This window comes from Macaca nemestrina, chromosome 9, assembly GCF_043159975.1.
Source record: "Macaca nemestrina isolate mMacNem1 chromosome 9, mMacNem.hap1, whole genome shotgun sequence".
Taxonomy (NCBI): Eukaryota; Metazoa; Chordata; class Mammalia; order Primates; family Cercopithecidae; genus Macaca; species Macaca nemestrina.
Window position 1 is genome coordinate 33,768,146 of NC_092133.1, and position 18,854 is coordinate 33,786,999.

The 18,854-nt window shown below is 43.8% G+C and overlaps 1 protein-coding gene across 1 annotated transcript in view; it reads left to right on the forward strand.

The window, feature by feature from the left end:
• Positions 1-1,276: 1,276 nt before the first annotated feature.
• The window catches only part of DNMB (dynamin binding protein), a 122,518-nt gene continuing 104,940 nt past the window's right edge, over positions 1,277-18,854 (forward strand). The window contains exon 1 of the mRNA XM_011735677.2: positions 1,277-1,414. The gene's annotated coding sequence lies outside the window, so the exon portion shown is untranslated. The remainder of the gene's footprint in view (positions 1,415-18,854) is intronic.

Here is an 18,854-nt window from a genome sequence, read left to right on the forward strand (position 1 = left end):
TACCCAAAAGGATTGAAAGTAGGGGCTCAGATATTTGTACACCCATGTTCATTGCAGCATTATTCACCATAGCCAAAAGGTACAAACAACCGAAATGTCCCTTGAAAGATAGGATAAACCAAAGATGTTATATCAATTGAGTATTATTCAGCCTTCAAAAGGAACAATGTTCTAACGCATGCTACAACATGGGTGAACCTTGAAGACGTTATGCTAGGTGAAATAAGCCATTCACAAAAGGACAATATTGTATGATCCCACTTATATGAGGTATCCAGAGTAATCATAGAGACAGAAAGTAGAATGTTGGTTACTAGGGGCCGGAGAATGAAGAGTTAGTGTTTAATGCATACAATTTCAGTTTGGGAGGATGAAAAAGTTCTGGAACTGGATGGTGGTGGTGGTTGCAGAACAATGTGAATGTACTTAATGCCACTGAACTGTATACTTAAAAAGGATTAAAATGGTAAATTTCATGTGATGTATATTTAACCACAAGTTTTTAAAAAGCAAAGGAAAGGAGAAACTATATGCAGTATGGGGTCAGATTTGTGAAATATTTATTTTTGTTGTGCATGCACAGTGATAGACTCGCCGCCTTCTTCAGAATCCCCTAGGGAGATCCCAGAAACGTGAGGCGCAGCAATTCCAGCAACATAGTCAAGCTGTGTAACTTCGTGATCTTTAACAAACAACGGGAGTACTGCGGGGATTCAGAAACTGAGTGGGAGGAGTTCTCTCAGCCCTGCCCAGTTCTTGCTTTCTGTCATTTCTTGCTCTCAAATTCTCAAAGATGTCCTGAGAGACTTTCCTCAGAAAAAACTGGGACAGATAGAGGCGAACCCCAGCCAGTATTTTGTGGCATAATAAGGGAAACTGCCTAGGGGTAGCAAAGAGGACAGCATCACACGCAGACAGGAATCGAGTTGGACTTCTCTGAATGGAATTTTGACTTTTTTCTAGGTTGGAGGGTGGTGTCGAGGGTGGGGGAACAGCAAGAGGGGAGGAACAGCAAGCTGGGGCTGCACGTAGGACTGCGTGAGGCAGAGGCTGGACGAGCCGTGTCGGCGCGCCGCGGCGGGAGCGGGCCCCCGTGCCTCAGTTTCCCCGGTGGCGTTCTGGGAGCGTTGTCCCTCTGCTGCCGCGAGGCGAGCAGGGCCGGGCCGGCCGCCAGGGGGCGCGAGCGCGGGGGCGGGCGCCGGGAGGTGGGCGCTCGTGCAGCGGAGCTTGGCGCCCCCGGTGCAGCGCGGACCGCGCCGGCAGAGGCGGAAGCCTGGGCGGGAGGCGGAGCGGCGCGCTGACTCACACGGGATCGACCCGCCCGCCGCTTCCAGGGGCGGAGGTGACAGCGGGCCGGGGACGGGCGGCTGCAACTGCCTGCCGCGCCGAGGGACCGTCGGGCGGTCGAAAGCAGGTCAGAGGCTAGGCTAGGCCAGCCGGGGCCGGACGGGGGCCGGGTGGGGAGCGGGGGTTGCGGTCCGGGGCCGCGGGTGGAGGGGACCCGCACCCCGAGAGACGTGCCGCGCCGCGCGGTTAGGCCTGCATCGGCCCGTTCCCCGCGGCGGCGCTGCGCTCGGTGGGTCGGGAGCCCGCGAGGGACAGTGGGGCGCCGCGGGCCCCCTCGCACTCCTGGAGTCCCCAGGAGTTGGAAGGGCGGTCAGAGCGATGCGAACGTGGGCTTTTCAAGCGGTGTCAAGCCCAGGGCTCTTTCACTGCACCGCCCTGCCACTCCGGCAATGAGGCGGAATTTTGAGAGCTGGAAAAATAATTCAGCATTAGTCCACCCGCCTTATTTTACAGATGCTCAGAGCCTTACGGCACAGGAGGCAGTGATTCTGTGTCAGGGAGACAGGGACGTTCCGAAGCAAGGATTAGACCTGTTCCTCTGGAGATGCAGCTTTGGTGATGGTGGAGTTTTGCAGAAACCCGCGGACACCCGCGTTCCTGCTGCAGGCACAGATGTCCACCGGGCATCAGTATCTCAAAGGGTGGTGATGCTGTCCCTTGAATAAAGGAATATTGAGGTTACCAAACAGGCCAGGGCCTGTTGCAGATGAGAAGTATAGACTTAAAATTTAAGTGCAAAAACAACTTTAAATGTAATGTCATTATTACTGCCTGTCTCATTTGTACTGTAATGAAGGGTAAATATTTTTGGCACTCACTTATTCTGGAATATTGGTAGAATCTCCATCAGACCTTTAGATCTGTTTTATAGTAATTCTTTTACACTAATATGAAGATCTTGTATTAAAACACTTTCGTAACCAGTGATGCTGTAGTATGTGGCAGGCGAGTGGTAACGCTAATATTTAGGGTTTGAGCAGAGTCTAGCTCTGCTTGTTTGCATAGCTGAGTTAAAGGGATGAGCAGGACTGATTAATCTATAGTGGTTTTTGCTAGACTGAAGTACCTGACGGCATTCGGGGATCATTTCTCAGTTGGTGTTGCGTTTATTACTTTCACAGCATGAATACAGTCATGGTGATCAGCAAGTTAGTTTATTCTTTACCCATTTTTCTCTAAAATATTGAATTAAAGGATCTCTAAGGTCTTCTCTGTCTCCAGAGTTCTCCGATTTTACATGTTAACTTGAAACACGTCACTCATTGTGACAAAAATATTTTAAGAAGAGAAATTTTTTAGAATTCTGCATAATGAGGCATAGCGAATCTTCAAATTCATTATTCTCAGCTCTCTCAGTCACTTTATCAGGGTTGGGCTAAAATAAGTGAAAAGTGACTTTTCAAATTGCAGATACGTGTTAAATTCACTTAAATTCAGAGACCAATGGAGTGATCTGTGGAGGGTGGAGAGTAGCTCAAGTCTAGCTTGGGAATGGGGTTGGTGCGGTGCCACTGATAACTTTTGCAGTAGGCCAAGAACATTCTGACTCAGAGAATGTGATAAGTTGACTTTTATACAGTGTTCGTATTGTGTATTTTTTCGGTTGAGATAATAATCTTCATAAACGGTCTGTTTAAATATGTACCAGTTATTTATGTGTCTTGCAGCCCCAAGGCAAAACATTTCCCTTCTCTACGTTCCATCAATCTCTGCCTCTTTTCTGGCTCCTGACTTCAGGTGATCCGCCTGCCTCAGCCTCCCAAAGTGCTGGGATGACAGGCGTGAGCCACCAAGCCCAGCTTTTGGCTTATTTCTAGGTTTAGTATTCTGTTGTTTCTAGAGTCAGCTAATGGATTACCTACAACATGGTGTTATTACGAGATTATCTCCTGTGAAATTCTGGAATGTGCTTGATCATCTGCCAAAGCATCCTTAGAATTCATTGAGAATACTTCTGGAAAGTTTTGCAACACCAATTCAATTAATATGAAATCGTTTCTTATTATACCCACTCTGGGAAACGTCTGAATAAGCTTGAAAGATTGGTTAATTTAGTCTTGTTGGTCAGGAGTTAATTATGAGATATTAGTTTCTTGCCTGGAAAGGCAGAAAGTTCTTAAGTAGCAGCAGTAAAATGAGCTCTTTAATGAAAGAGCCGTTAAACAAACCAAGGTGTTAACTTTTAGTTGTGTACTTTATCCTCCCTGCTATGAAAGGCAGCTGTGGGAGGTGAAATAGAGTAGCTAAAATGTATTATTTCATTTTTAGATTTCTAGGTCTTCTGACTGAAGGGCGTGACCACCAAGAACTGAACCAGCACTTGAGGGCAGGCACATAGGGCATTGCGCGAGGAGTCTGAAGGCATGGCTTTTGGTCCTTACCTGTTTATTCACTGAACACATTCTCACTGAGCACCTGTGTGTGCTGAGATGGTGGGCACCTGTGTGTGCCGGGAGGGGGAACACCTGTGTGTGCCGTGGGGCACCTGTGTGTGCCGGGGTTGTGTATGCTGTGGGTGCTGGGAGGGGGAACCAGTTTGAACAAAACAGACAAAGCCCTTGTGGAACAGACACATTCTAATCGCGTGGAGACAGACAAATATGTGAATGAATAGGTCAAAGGATCATAATGCTATGGAGAAATTTAAAGTCAGGAAAGGGTAAGAGTGTGTGTTTGTGTGTGTGTGTGTATGTGTGGTAGGGGATTTACTTTTTATATAGAGGGGTCAGATAAAGCCTCTACTGAGAAAACTCTTTTTTTGGAGACAGTCTTGCTCTGTCACCCAGGCTGGAGTGTAGTGGTGTGATCACAGCTCACTGTAGCCTCAACCTCCTGGGCTCAAGCAATCCTCCCATCTCAGCCTCCTGAGTAGCTGGGACTACAGGCTTGTATCACCACACCGGGCCAATGTTTGTATTTTTAGTAGACATGGGGTTTCACTATGTTGCCCAGGCTGGTCTGGAACTCCTGGCCTCGAGTGATCCACTCACCTTGGCCTCCCAAAGTGCTGGGATTACAGGCCTGAGCCACCACACCTGGCCTAATTCGTGATTGGAGACTGGAAGGAAATGAAGTGAGCCGGAGGCAGTGGGATGAGCAGGTTCCAAACCCTGGTACAGGAGCATGCTTGGTGTGTGAGGGGCGGCAAGGTCATGGTGGCCGGTCACTATAGATGTGGGTTGGGGGAGGTGGCAGCAGATGAGAGTGGGTGGGAGTGAGTGTAGGTTATTGTAAGGATTTTGGCCTTTACACTGAGTGAGGGGGAAGCCATTAGAGAGCTTTGAACAGTGAGGTAGATGATGACTTATGTTATAAAAGGATCACTCTGGCTGCTGGGTTGAGACTAGACAGGAGGAGGACAAGGGCCGAATCAGGGAGACCTTTTCAAGCTAGAGCTGTGTGAGTCACACCATAATTCTTCCCTGAGTCTTTGTTTCCTCATCTGTAAAATAACTGGGCCCCCTCTCACTCAAGAATTTTAAGTTTTCAAGTAGTGCAGGGTATTATTTCTACAGGGAGGCAAGAGGATTGCGTAGGAAGAGGTTCTGAAAGTAAATCGCTTCTGACCTGAAAACTTGACACCAACCTGCCTATAGCTGAATCATCCCAAATCAGGAGGTAATCAGGCCTTTTTCAGTCAGGTTGTCAGGTCATGAGAACAAAAACACTGTTTCGTAAATATTCTCCGCTGATCCCTTTTGTACTTTGCTGATCCCTGAATTTTCCCTTCCTGATTGAAAAAGGATGAAAAGCTGTTACTCATCAACAGAACTGGCACCCAGAGTAGCTTTTGTTGTTTGGAAAATTGGGAACTTTGGGGAAGGAAACAATTCTGTGTTTATTGTAGGCCATTCGAGTTTTTCTTTTGTAACACGCAAGGAGTCTAAAAGATTGGTTTTGTTTTAGAATTCCTTGTCCCAGTCATACCTCACAGGTGTTCATTCTTAATGCATTGCACGTGTTTCCTTTTGTTTACGTAGGAGCTTGCAAGTGGGAATGTTTGTTTTATGTGTATGTATCTGGATTTATAATGCTTTAATTCATTTTCCTCTATGTAGTGTTTTCTGCTTTTTTTTTTTGAGACTTTTGAGACAAGAGTCTTACTCTGTTGCCCAGGCTGGAGTGCAGTGGTGAAATACCGGCTCACTGCAACCTCCACCTCCTGGGTTCAAGCCATTATCCTGCCTCAGCCTCTTGAGTAGTTGAGATTACAGTCATGTGCCACCATGCCCAGCTAATTTTTTTGTATTTTAGTAGAGATAGGGTTTCACCACGTTGGCCAGGCTGGTCTCGAACTCCTGACCTCAGGTGATCCACCTGCCTTGGCCTCCCAAAGTACTGGGATTACAGGTGTGAACCACCATGCCAGGCCTCTAAGTAGTGTTTTTAAGATCTATCCATATTGTTACGTGTCTAATTCTCTGCTTTGGAATGCTGTGTTATACCCCGTGCTGTGTGCATCCATTGGTTTTTCTTTATCTGGTCTCTGTGTCGTGAATGGATACTCAAGTTGTTCCTACTCCCTAACACCATAAATATTGCTGCAGTGAATATCTTCCTACATATCCACTTACAAAGTTATGTAATATTTCTGTGGAATTGCTGGATTATAGGCTTGCAGGGACTGAATTTGATTAAATAGTGCCAGATGCCTCTCCACAGTGGCTGCCCCAGTCTCTGTGCCTCTGGAAGTATTAATATTTGAGGACTCCTGTGTCCTCATGTCCCACCAGCAGTCACCTCTTTCCAGCTCTCCATGTTTTTCAGTCTTGTAAGCACAAAGTGATATCTTGTTTTCTATTTCTTTGATGACTAGTGATTTTGAGTATCTCTTATACAGATAGCTTCCTCTGTAAATCGCTTATTCATGTCTTTGGCATTTTCTGTTGGAGTTGATATCTATTTTGTTGCTGTTGACTTGCAGAAGTGATTTTATAATATAGGTATTCCCTGTTATGTTTAGACTTTGCAGATGTCTTCTCATTTGGGCATCTTGTCATTTGGTGATCAAATCTTCTCATTTGGTTCTCATTTGGTCTTTGCCATCCTTTGATCAAGAAGTATTTTTAATTTTGATGTGATCAGATAGATAAATTCTTTGACTTGTGGTTTATGGTTTTAGAGTTTTGTTTAAGGAACTCTTCCTGAACCCTAGGTCATATCTATGTCTTTAATCTCTCTAGGGCCCACATTTTCATGTGTTAGATAGGAATCCAGCCCTATTTTTCTCCATTTAATGACCCAGTTTTTCTAATAACATATCAACAAAATACATGCTTTCCTCTATGAAATTATATCTCTTTCTCATTTATGGTTCCCATGGATACACTTGTCTGGCCCTAAGCCTTTATTTTGTTGCATTAGTCTGTCAGTTCTTACTTCATTTTTTTTATTGCTCTGATTTTATTACAGTGACTTTGTGGTGTGTCCTAATGACTGGCACAGCAAACCATCCATCGTAAAGTTTATTTAGCTCTTCCTGGACCAAAATTTATTTTTTCCATATAAAATTTGGAATAAGTTTACAAGGCTACCCAAACATCATATATACATACATACATATATACATACATATTTATATATATATATTTTTTCTTTTGAGACCTTGGGTCACTCTGTTACCCAGGCTGGAGTGCAGTGGCACCGTCATGGCTCAGTGCAGCCTCAATCTTCCAGCTCAGGTGATCCTCCCATCCCAGCCTTCCGAGTAGCCGAGACCACAGGCATGTGCTACCATCCCTGGCTAATTTTTTTTTTTTTTTTTTTTTTTTGGTAATTTTTTTAGAGATAGGGTCTCCCTATGTTGCCCAGCCTAGTCTTGAACTCCCGGGCTCCAGCAATCCTCCTGCCTTGGCCTCCCAAAGTGCTTGGATTACAGGCACGAGCCACTGTGCCTGGCCAAAAAATTATATTTTTGAGGAATTTTTATTGGAGTTTATTGAGTTTATAAATTATTCGAGGAGAGTTGGCATCTTTTTTTAATTTAATTTTATTTATTTTTATTTCTGTTTTTGTGTGCCATGTTGCTTTTTTTTTTTTTTTTTTTTTTTTTTTTGAGACGGAGTCTCGCTCTGTCGCCCAGGCTGGAGTGCAGTGGCGCGATCTCGGCTCACTGCAAGCTCCGCCTCCTGGGTTCACGCCATTCTCCTGCCTCAGCCTCCCGAGTAGCTGGGACTACAGGCGCCCACAACCGCGCCCGGCTAATTTTTTGTATTTTTAGTAGAGACGGGGTTTCACCGTGGTCTCGATCTCCTGACCTTGTGATCCGCCCGCCTCGGCCTCCCAAAGTGCTGGGATTACAGGCGTGAGCCACCGCGCCCGGCCCTTTTTTTTTTTTTTTTTAAGACAGGGTCTCTCTCTGTTGCCCAGGCTGGAGTACAGTGGTGTGATCATAGCTCATGGTAGCCTCCACACCCAGCTAAATATTTTTCTAAGTTTTTTGTTGTTGTAGTTGTTGTTTTAATAGAGATGAGGTCTCACTCTGTTGCCCTGGCTGGTCTTTAACTCCTGGCCTCAAATGGTCTTCCCACCTCAAAGTGCGCTGGGATTACAAGTGTGAGCCACTGAAATAGTAACTCATTCCATCCAAGAGCATATAATGTGTCTTTCCATTTATTCAGCTCATTTTTCTTGACATTTTTATAATTTTGGAAATAGTTTAAAACTAACAGAAGAGTCCTGAGAGTATGTTTTCTTTGTATGCTTTTTCCCCTGACCCTTTTAATTGTAGACATCATGTCCCTTTAATCTCTAAATACATGCTTCATCAGTTCATTTTTAAGTTCTTTATTAGAGCTTTAAAGTTTTCTTCATAAAGGTCTATAAGGGGCTGGGCATGGTGGCTCATGCCTGTAATCCCAGCACTTTGGGAGGCCAAGGCAGGCAGCTCACTTGAGGTTAGGAGTTCAAGACCAGCCTGGCCAACATGGTGAAACCCCATCTCTACCAAAAATATAAAAAATTAGCTGGTGTGGTGGCACACACCTGTAATCACAGCTACTCAGGAGCCTGAGGCAGGAGAATTGCTTCCAGTTAGTTATTGGTAATTTAAGAAAAATCGTATTGATTATGTTAAGCTGATGTTGTATCTAACAACCCTACTTCACTGTCTTTTTTTTTTTTTTTTTTTTTTGAGACGGAGTCTCGCTCTGTCGCCCAGGCTGGAGTGCAGTGGCCGGATCTCAGCTCACTGCAAGCTCCGCCTCCCGGGTTCACGCCATTCTCCGGCCTCAGCCTCCCGAGTAGCTGGGACTACAGGCGCCCGCCACCTCGCCCGGCTAGTTTTTTGTATTTCTTAATAGAGACGGGGTTTCACCGTGTTAGCCAGGATGGTTTCGATCTCCTGACCTCGTGATCCGCCCGTCTCGGCCTCCCAAAGTGCTGGGATTACAGGCTTGAGCCACCGCGCCCGGCCCTTTCCCGTTCTTATACTTCTTATTTGTTTTTCTTTCCTTACAGCATTGGCCACAACTTCCAGAACTGTGTCAAAACAGCTGCTACACTAATGGGCATCTTTGTCTTATTCTCAGTCTTAAAAAGAATGAGTCTGAAGATTTTCTATTTCATATAATGTTTGTTTTAGGTTTTGTATATAACCTTTATCAAGTTTTAAGGTATTACCCTCAATCCTAGTTTACTGAGAGTTTTCATCATAAATAGGTATTAAGCCTTACCAAGTACTTTTTCAGGATCTTCCTTGAGCAACTAAGATGGCATCAGGAAGGTTGTATACCAAAATCCTAACCCTATGCTGACTTTGTTTCAAGCAGAAGATATTTATGAACACTACTTATATAATTTATGGAAAGCATCCCAAGATTCCAGTACAAGTTTATTTCACCATTAGGTCAGCGTTTTTCCTCCTGGCATTAAGAGTCAGAATTTAAATAGCTGATGTGAAGAATGAGAGAAAGAGCTATACTCAGGATGATAACTTTTGTTGTCAGCATGATTGTAAATACAAGATATGTAAAATTATAGTTTCCTTACTCTGAGGATCAGTCTTTACTCCAGGTATAAATCTTACTAAATTATATCTCAAGAAATATTGAGATGGCTCCTCAGTAGAGCCATAGATAGCTGTTCAGCAGCACTAACTGCTAGGATGTTGGGCAGTGAAATCTCGTGGCCAGTTCTTCTCTCTCTTTCTTTTTCTTTCTTTTTAGACTAGCCATTTTTTCCTAATTGTAGAACTTATACCTCTTTATCATAGAACATTTGTAAAATATAGAAAAGCAAATCTATCATCCTGCCTTTTAGCACCAACCCCTGTTAAATGTTGGTTATTTCTCTGTCTCTGGTTTTTTTTTTTTGGGAGTGGAGGAGGAGAGGGCACTTAAAATTGCACCATGTAATTTTGTATCACCCCTCCTTTTTCAGGGCTAGATGATTAACTCATGTTCATTTTGCTTTGATTGACCCTCTGGGGGAAAAATCAATAGAAAACTTATAATTAACTTGTAGCAGTGGGGTGATAGCTTGCTCCTCTCTTGAAACAGGTTATGCCTGAGGGAGCCTCCGGGCATGAACAGCCCAGAGTCATTGTCAGAACTTGGAGCAATCCTAGCCCTAAGTCCAGCAGACCAAAAACTAGCTTAAGGGTGTGGAGGGGAGAAGTAGTACTTTTGAGGTCTCATTGCTTCAGTTCAGTCCCCCAAGTTGTCACCTTCCTTGTCTAGATCACACTTGCTTTCATCTTTCAGAAAATAAATAGAATGGAGAAAATGGTCATTTGTTTTCTTTTGACTTTGAAATAAAACCTAGCACGGGCCGGGTGCGGTGGCTTACACCTGTAATCCTGGCATTTTGGGAGGCCAAGGCAGGCAGATCACTTGAGCTCGGGAGTTTGAGACCAGCCTAGACAACATGGCGAAACCCCATCTCTACCAAAAAATACAAAAACTAGCTGGGCATGATGGCATGTGCCTGTAGTCCTAGCGACTCGGGATGCTGAGGTGGGAGAATTGCTTGAGCCCGGCAGGTGAAGGTTGCAGTGAGTTGTGCTTGCAACACTGCACTCCAGCCTGGGCGACAGAGTGAGACCCTGTCTCAAAAAAAAAAAAAAAAAAAAAAGAGAAGAGACAACAAAACCCCATCACAATTGTTGTGTTTCCCTAATCACTTTTTGCCAGTGTGGAAGTGACAGAATTCATAGGTGAACATCCCTATGGTGAGGAGATTCAGTGTCTACCTGCCTTCCTTTGTCACTCTCCATCCTTTTTTTTTTTTTTTTTTTTTGAGACAGAGTCTTGCTCTGTTTCCCAGGCTGGAGTGCAGTGGTGTCGTCTTGGCTCACTGCAACCTCCGCCTCCTGGGTTCAAGCAGTTCTACTGCCTCAGCCTCCCGAGTAGCTGGGATTACAGGCATGCATCACCACACCTGGCTAATTTTTGTATTTTTAGTAGAGGTGGGGTTTCACCAGGTTGGCCAGGCTGGTCTCAAACTCCTACCTCGTTATCTGCCTGTCTCGGCCTTCCAAAGTGCTGGGATTACAGGCGTGAGCCACTGTGCCCAGCCCTTTTTTTTTTTTTCCCCAATGTCCTTTGGTGTTGAAACTGAAATTCTCCATTCCTGTACCTTGCTCTGTTTTTTTGTTTTTGTTTTTTTTTTGACATAACAGGTGTCACTTTCTAAAACACGATGGTCTGCCATCCCAATTCCTCAAGGAGAAAATTCTTCAAGGGCAGGAATCTTTGTTTTGTTCTCTGTTCATAACCCAAGCCCACCTCGAACAGTGCCTGGTACCTGATGTGCCCTCGACAGATGAATCTATAAGATGAATCAACCTGTAAAGAAGCCACGCTGTGATCCAGAGAAGGGCCATCTAAGGGGAGAGGAGTGAGAGAAGAAGGCTCTCTTAGCTTCCTTTCAATGCATAGGTTCAGCAGGCTAGCAGAATCCCCATTTTTGTCTTTGACATTGCAAGTGAAACCGTCCACCCAGACACACAGAAATTAGCTCTCTGCATCTGTTCTAGCCCCTCCTGCGGAGGCTGCATTTTCCCGAAAGTAGCATGTGAATGTTTGTGTTGCTGACAAACACGTGGACTGGGAGAAAATAATCAGCGCTGACATTCTAGCCGTGGGTCTGGGCCCAGCGTGCATTCTGCATTGTTTTCATGAGGTGATTCTCTTAGGATAAATGAGCAAGCCTCATCAGCAGAAAATGTTGCAATGGATGTGCCGAGTTATGCTTACCTCCCCAGCGTCACACCCCAGGTCCTCCTGCTTTCTAGTTGGTTCTTTCCTCCCCTCCCGTGCAGTGTGGAAACTAGCTTTTCTGTCATTTCTGAACAATAAGTATTCGGAACAGTAAGTATTCTAATCTGGTTCAGAATTGTCATGATGAACAGTTATGTCTTGCATACCTGATCACTGTTTTCCAAAGCAAGGCTTCAAATTATATTAATAGCACTATATAAAATGCTTTAAAAAAAAAAAAGCTGCCACAAATACAACATAATGGTGTCCTTGAGGCCAGTGTCACACACCCAGTCTATCCTGTAGAGGCCATTGCTTGGCTCATATTCCTGAAATACCACTTTCGTTTATTATCTACTGCCTGACACTTACCAGTGCCTACCACCTCCCCCAGTAAATTTTAAACTCTGCTGCCTGCCTAGCCCTCAAGTCTGGCCCAAATCCACTTATATAAAGTAGTCCCTGCTTATGCGCAGGGGATACATTCCAAGACCTCCAGTAAATGCCTGAAACTGTGGATAGCACCAACCGTATATATACTATGTATTTTCCTATGCATACATGCCTGCGATCAAGTTTAATTTATAAATTAGGCGCAGTAAGAGATTAACAACAATAATAACAAAATGGAATACTTATAACTCTCTATTGTAATAAAAGCTATGTGAAAGTGGGCTCTTTTGCTATCAAAATGTCTTAGTACTGTACTCACCTATTTTCAGACCGCAGTTGACCGTAGGTAACTGAAACTGTGGAAAGTGAAACCATGGATAAGGTGGGGACTACCGTGTGTAACAACAACAATAATGTAAAAACAGCAGCTCATATTTTAGCTAGCTACCATACTAAATGCATTGTCATTTAATCATAAAATGATTTTATGAGGAAGGTACTGTTAGAATCTTCATTTTATAGTTGGAGAAACTAAGGTACGGATTATAAGAAACTTGCCCTAAAGTTATACCACTGTTAAGTGATAGAATTAGAATTCAAACTCATGTCTGTTTACCTCCAAAGCCCGTGATCTTAACCATCTTGCCATAGTGGGCTCCAGGTAAACGAGTGCCTGAAGACAGTGAGTGACTTGTACAGTCCAGCAGTTAATGAGATTGTCCTTTTTCAGGGTATGCGAGACTAACTCACCAGCACTCGGTTAGCTGTGGAGGGAAGGGAGGATTCTGTCTGGAGCTGGAACTGCTCAGGGAGCCCCTCCCTGGATTCTGCACTGACAGCTGCAGACAGAAACCACATGGCACCTCAGAAAGGAGAAAGCTTTGAAATCATCCAGGTAGCATTCTTTGATTTTTCAATCCTTTTCATAATAAAATAGTATTTAAAATGTACAAAAATGAATAAAGAATAATACATCTGATGTCCATGTATTCAACACTCAATTTAAAATCTAGAAAGCTGACTTGGTTTCTATATTCCATCTCCCTTTGCCGTTTTATAGATCTTTTGGTTCTAATGACTTAAAGAAAAAAAAGGATTCCCTTTTATTTACATATGACAACAATACCATTATTGTCACCCCCTAAAACAGCAGTAATTCCTTAATGTAATCAAGAGTCTAGTCAATGTTCACAATTTCCCACTTACCTCATTTTTCCTTAAACAATTTATTTGTTTGAATCAGGGTTCAAGAAAAGTACATGTATTTAGTTAATGTGTTTCTTTGTTTTTTTTTTTTTGAGACGTTTTGAGACAGAGTCTCACTCTCATCCAAGCTGGAGTGCAGTGGTGTGATCTTGGCTTACTGCAACCTTCGCCTCCCGGGCTCAAGCGATTCTCCCACATCAGCCTCCTGAGTAGCTGGCATTACAGGCGTGTGCCACTTTACCCAGCTAATTTTTGTAGTGTAGTAGAGATGGGGTTTCACCATGTTGCCCAGGGTGGTTTTGAACTCCTGAGTTCGGGCAATCCGCCACCTCGGCCTCCCAAAATGTTGGGATTACAGGCGTGAGCCACTGCACCCAGCCGTTAATGTGTTTCTTAAATGGCTTTTGATTTATGCTTTTCCTTTTTTTTTTTTGAAATGGAGTCTTGCTCGTCGCCAGGCTGGAGTGCCGTGGCACGATCATGGCTCATTGCAACCTCTGCCTCCCGGGTTCAAACGATGCTCCTACCTCAGCCTCCCGAGTAGCTGGGAATACAGGCACGTGCCACCACACCCGGCTAATTTTTTGTATTTTTAGTAGAGATGGGGTTTCACTGTGTTAGCCAGGATGGTCTCGATCTCCTGACCTCGTGATTCACCCACCTTGGCCTCCCAAAGTGCTGGGATTACAAGTGTGAGCCACCACGTCTGCTTTTTTTTTTTTTGAGATGGAGTCTCACTTTGTTGCCCAGGCTAGAGTGCAGTGGCATGATCTCAGCTCACTGCAGCCTTTGCCTCCTGGATTCAAGCGATTCTTGTGCCCCACCCTCCCAAGTAGCTTGAATTATAGGTGTGAGCCACCATGCCCAGAATAGAGACATGGTTTTGCCATGTTGCCCACACTAGTCTCGAACTCCTGAGCTCAAGTGATCCGCCTGCCTCAGCCTTCCAAAGTGCTGGGATTACAGGCGTGAACCACTGCATCTGGCCTCCTTTTTTAAATTTAAATTTTTTGCTTGCAATTTATTTGTTGAAGAAACTGATTGTATATTCTCTAGAATTTCCCACATTCTGGACTTTTTCAGGGTCTCTGATATAACTTTGCTGTTGTCTCTGTAGTGAGTTAACTTACCCTTTAATCTGTTGGTCACTGCAGGAGGTTCCAAGTTATTCAGGCCTCCATAAATAGAAGGGATTCACTGGACCTCGTAGTTTGGTCTGGCCTCAAGGTCATTTCTGAGGAGTCTTTCAAAATGTTCCAGGTGTCAGGGAATGACATTATCAACAGCAGGCCATCTCTAGTAGAAAACATTCTGCTTCAGAAGGAATTTTACAACTGCTATGTGGAAAGGCATTTTCATGTTCCCTAGAGTTAGGGGAGAAAATCGTTAAGAGAATAAGCACCCTGGTTTTCTTCTTTTAGACAGTGCTTGTTGCTTTAAGGATTTCTGGGGCTCAGTGCCAGAAACTCCTTGGGATATTATTGTCTTACAGTTTAGATCTGCTTATCAGGAAACATCTGAGAATCCCTAGAGGGTCAGGGAAGAGGAGGAGGATGAGTTTACATTAAAACCAGACTTTGTTAGTGCCTGTTAGAGTCCCGTATTTTTGAGCAGCTATATGGGCTGTGGAACATAACGTTCATCCATATGTTTTGCAAGCCCATAGTTTTAATTACTTGTTCTTTTTGCTACCAGTGTCTAGATGTTTTTCAATAATTACAATATCTGGACTGCTGTGGACACGAAGAAATCCAGTTTTGTTGTATTTTTCTTTTAGTTTTGCTGCCTTGACCTACTAGTCAGCTGTGATAGTTCTGCGGGGTAGTGAGGCAGTATTAAAGTGAAAAGAATGAAAATTGTTGAAGTATGCAGCTGTGTTTGGATTTATTTAGTGATTTGAAGGGTATAAGAATAAAGTATCTCAATGTCACTATTTTCATTTAAAGTCAAATGGTTAATAAGTCAAGACTAAAAATCCAAACTAGAAAAAGACATTCAATAAATTTATTATAATCCTACTTAATACTTTTATTAGTATTTTACTAGCTGGTTATTTTAAGTAAGGATTTTGCTTTGATTAAAGACATTAAAAACAGTAAATTGTGAAAATCTTTTGGGTTGAATTTTTTTAATAAATTTAGTTCGAGTCTCACTTTGTTACCCAGGCTGGATTGCAGTGGTGCAATTTCGGCTCACTGCAACCTCAGCCTCCCGGTTTCAAGTGATCCTCATGTCTCAGCCTCCTGAGTAGCTGGGATTACAGGTGGCTGCCTCCATGCCTGGCCAATTTTTTATTTTTGGTAGAGACAGGGTTTCACCATTTTGGCCAGGCTGGTCTCAAACTTCTGACCTCAGGTGATCCACCTGCCTCGGCCTCCCAAAGTTCTGGGATTACAGGCGTGAGCCACTGTGCCTGGCGACATGCTTTTAACATAGGATTTGGGTTGAATTTTACCAGTATGTTCAAACTTTATTCTTGTATACCATAGGTGGGATTCAGGCTTGGTGAATATTCTCTTCTTATGATTCCAAATGTTTAAAAATTAAAATATAATTATTATTCACAGTAAGTGTTAATCAGAGGTGATTTGCTAGTTTACTGATTGTTTTCCCTGCAGTGATCAGCTGACAGTAAAAATAGCACTTCATGTTCACAAGTGTTCACAGGTAGCAATAGTACATACAGGAGATAAGTATTTGAAAAGCAGTCTGTAAATGTAATTGTACTGTAATGTGTCCACGTGGCCTTGCAGAGAACTGCCCATTGTAGATCAATGCCCACTGTGCCTGACATGTGGCAGCACCTGGGTGACTCCACTGTCCCTTCTTGAAGACAGACGTGCTTATTATTGTTGCAACAGTCACTGGCCCCAAAACACAAAGGCAGTCAGACAGTGTTTATATAGTTGCTCTTCCAGATTAAGTTTTTCACATTCTTATAGAATAGTCTGTCTCTCTGTGTGTTCACTTTTATTTCCGTCCATCATAAGACACAGGTGCTCCAAGTCAAATATCTGCAACCGCTCAGGCCCACCAGCACTTTGAAGCTCACCCCATGAAATGCCCCCAACAAGCCTCTTTGGTCATGACTTAAACAAAATTGGATGTCTTTTTCCTAGATTCCCCTGCCAGTATTTTGGTGAGGCTAGAGCTTAGTGTATATGGTAGGTAGAGGGTGTCAAGAAATGAGGTCAAACTTGTGTGCAGGGACTAGCTCATGACAAGCTTTGTATGATCTGCACACAAGTTTTAGACACTTCCTACAAGTGATGGATGGGGAGCCTTAGAGGAACTTCAAGCAGTAAAGATGGATAAGATTTCGGTTTTGGCCAGGTGCCGTGATCATGCCTGTAATCTCAGCACTTCAGGAGGCTATGGTGGATGGATGGCTTGAGCCCAGGAAGAGACCAGCCAGGGCAACACAGGGAAATCCATCTCTACAAAAAATACAAAAATTAGGCCGGGCGCGGTGGCTCAAGCCTGTAATCCCAGCACTTTGGGAGGCCGAGGCGGGTGGATCACGAGGTCAGGAGATCGAGACTATCCTGGCTAACATGGTGAAACCCCGTCTCTACTAAAAATACAAAAAAAAACTAGCCGGGCGTGGTGGCGGGCGCCTGTAGTCTCAGCTACTTGGGAGGCTGAGGCGGGAGAATGGCGTGAACCCGGGAGGCGGAGCTTGCAGTGAGCCGAGATCACGCCACTGCACTCCAGCCTGGGAGACACAGCGAGACTCCGTCTCAAAAAAAAAAAAAAAAAAAAATTAACTGAGCGTGGTGGTACACGTCTATTGTCCCAGCTACTCGGGAGGCTGAGATGGGAGGATTGCTTAAGACTGGGAGGTCAAGGCTGCAGTGAGCTGTCATTGCACCACTGCACTCCAGTCTGGGCAACAGAGTGAGACTTGTCTCAAAAAAAAAAAAAATTTGTTTTCAGGCTGGGCACATTGGCGCATGCCCAGCTACTTGGGAGGCTGAGGCTGGAGGATCACTTGAGGAGGAGTTTGAGTCCAGCCTGGGCAACACAGCAAGACTCTGTCTCTTTAAACAAACAAACAAAACCAGTTTTAAGAAGATAATCCTAGTTGGGTGTGGAAAATAGGACAAAGGCAGATAAGACTGGTAGGCAGCCATTTAGGAAGGGATTGCAGGAGCCCCATAGAAAAGATGGTGAGAATCATAGTTTGATGTGTTTAAAGGATTTAACAGTAATGCCAATGTTTTTCCTAGAAGTACAGGATATGTTTTAGAAGAGTCAGTAAATTGATTTCATATCCCTCTTCTGTTTCTGGAAGGCATTTGGCAAAAGCTTTCTTGGACCCATATGCAGGGATTTCATTTATACACTTCTGCCAAATCCTTGTGGGTCTGCTGTGAAGACACAGCTCATTTAGAGCTTAGAGTAGAGGGGCACGTCAATTGCATTGTCCTCGTGACCAGTAACCACAGAGTCACATTACTCCCCCTTCCTCTCAAGAAGACAGCAGCAGTTTTGAGAAGCTGGCCCTGCCCGGAGCCTGCTGCCTCATCCCTATTATTTATGTTCCCCTCCGCCTGGGTGATGATGGTCATCATGGTCATCATTGTCATCACCTGCTGTTGTCATCACTGTTCTCATTGCTGACATTTACTGAGTATTGTATGTACCATTTGCCAGGAAATGTATTAAATGTTTTACCTACATTATCAAATTTAATCCTTATACACCCTATGAAATAAATTACGGTTGTTACCTTCCATTACAGATGAGGAAACTAAAGTTCAGAGGGGTTTAAGTAACTTGCCCAAGGTCACATAGCTTGATAAATGGCAGAGCCAGAAATTGAAACTAAATTCTCTCTGACTGGAGTCTGGGCTCTTAACTGTTATGTAGTTATTACTTAATACAATGTAGTAGCAAATATGACTTCTGTTTTTAAATTTGCTCTTTTTTGTGGCATCACCCGCCCAGTGAAAGTTCACTTAATCAAACACTGTGTTTGTTACCTACCCTTCATGCCCATCCTATAACAGGCATAAAACACATGTTTAAAATATCTATTAAAACATGAAGTGCAGGAAAAACTTTGTAGGGGAGGGGAGGTGGGTGTGAGTGGCAGAATAGGGAAGCTATTTAAATTTCTAGCTTTTTTCCAGGCAGAGTATTCATGTATGCCTTCTCTATTTTTTTTTTCTACCTTCACAGTTTTTTTTTTTTTAAAGACAGGGTCTTGCTGTGTTGCCCAGGCTGGAATGCAGTGGCACGATCATAGCTCACTGCAGCCTCAAATCTCTCAGTCTTAAGCGATCCTTCCCACCTCAGCCTCCCAAGTAGCTATTACTACAGGTGCACACCACCACGCCCAGCTAATTTTCTATAAATTTTTGTAGAGACAGTCTCACTATGTTGCCCAGACTGGTCTTGAACTCCTGGCCTCAAGTGATCCAACCCCCTTGGCCTCCTAAAATGCTGGGATTACAGACATGAGCCAACAAGCCTGGCCTGCCTTCACTATTTTGTGTGAAGTATAGAGATTTCAGAAAGAGGAGAGACACTTACTTTTAAAAATCGAGATACAATTCACATACCATAAAATTCACCTTTTTAAAGTATATAATTTAGTGGTTTTTAGTATATCCACAAAGTTGTACACCCATTCACCACTAATTCCAGAGCATTTTCATTACCCCCAAAAGAAACCTCATACCTAGTAGCAGTCAGTGCTCATTT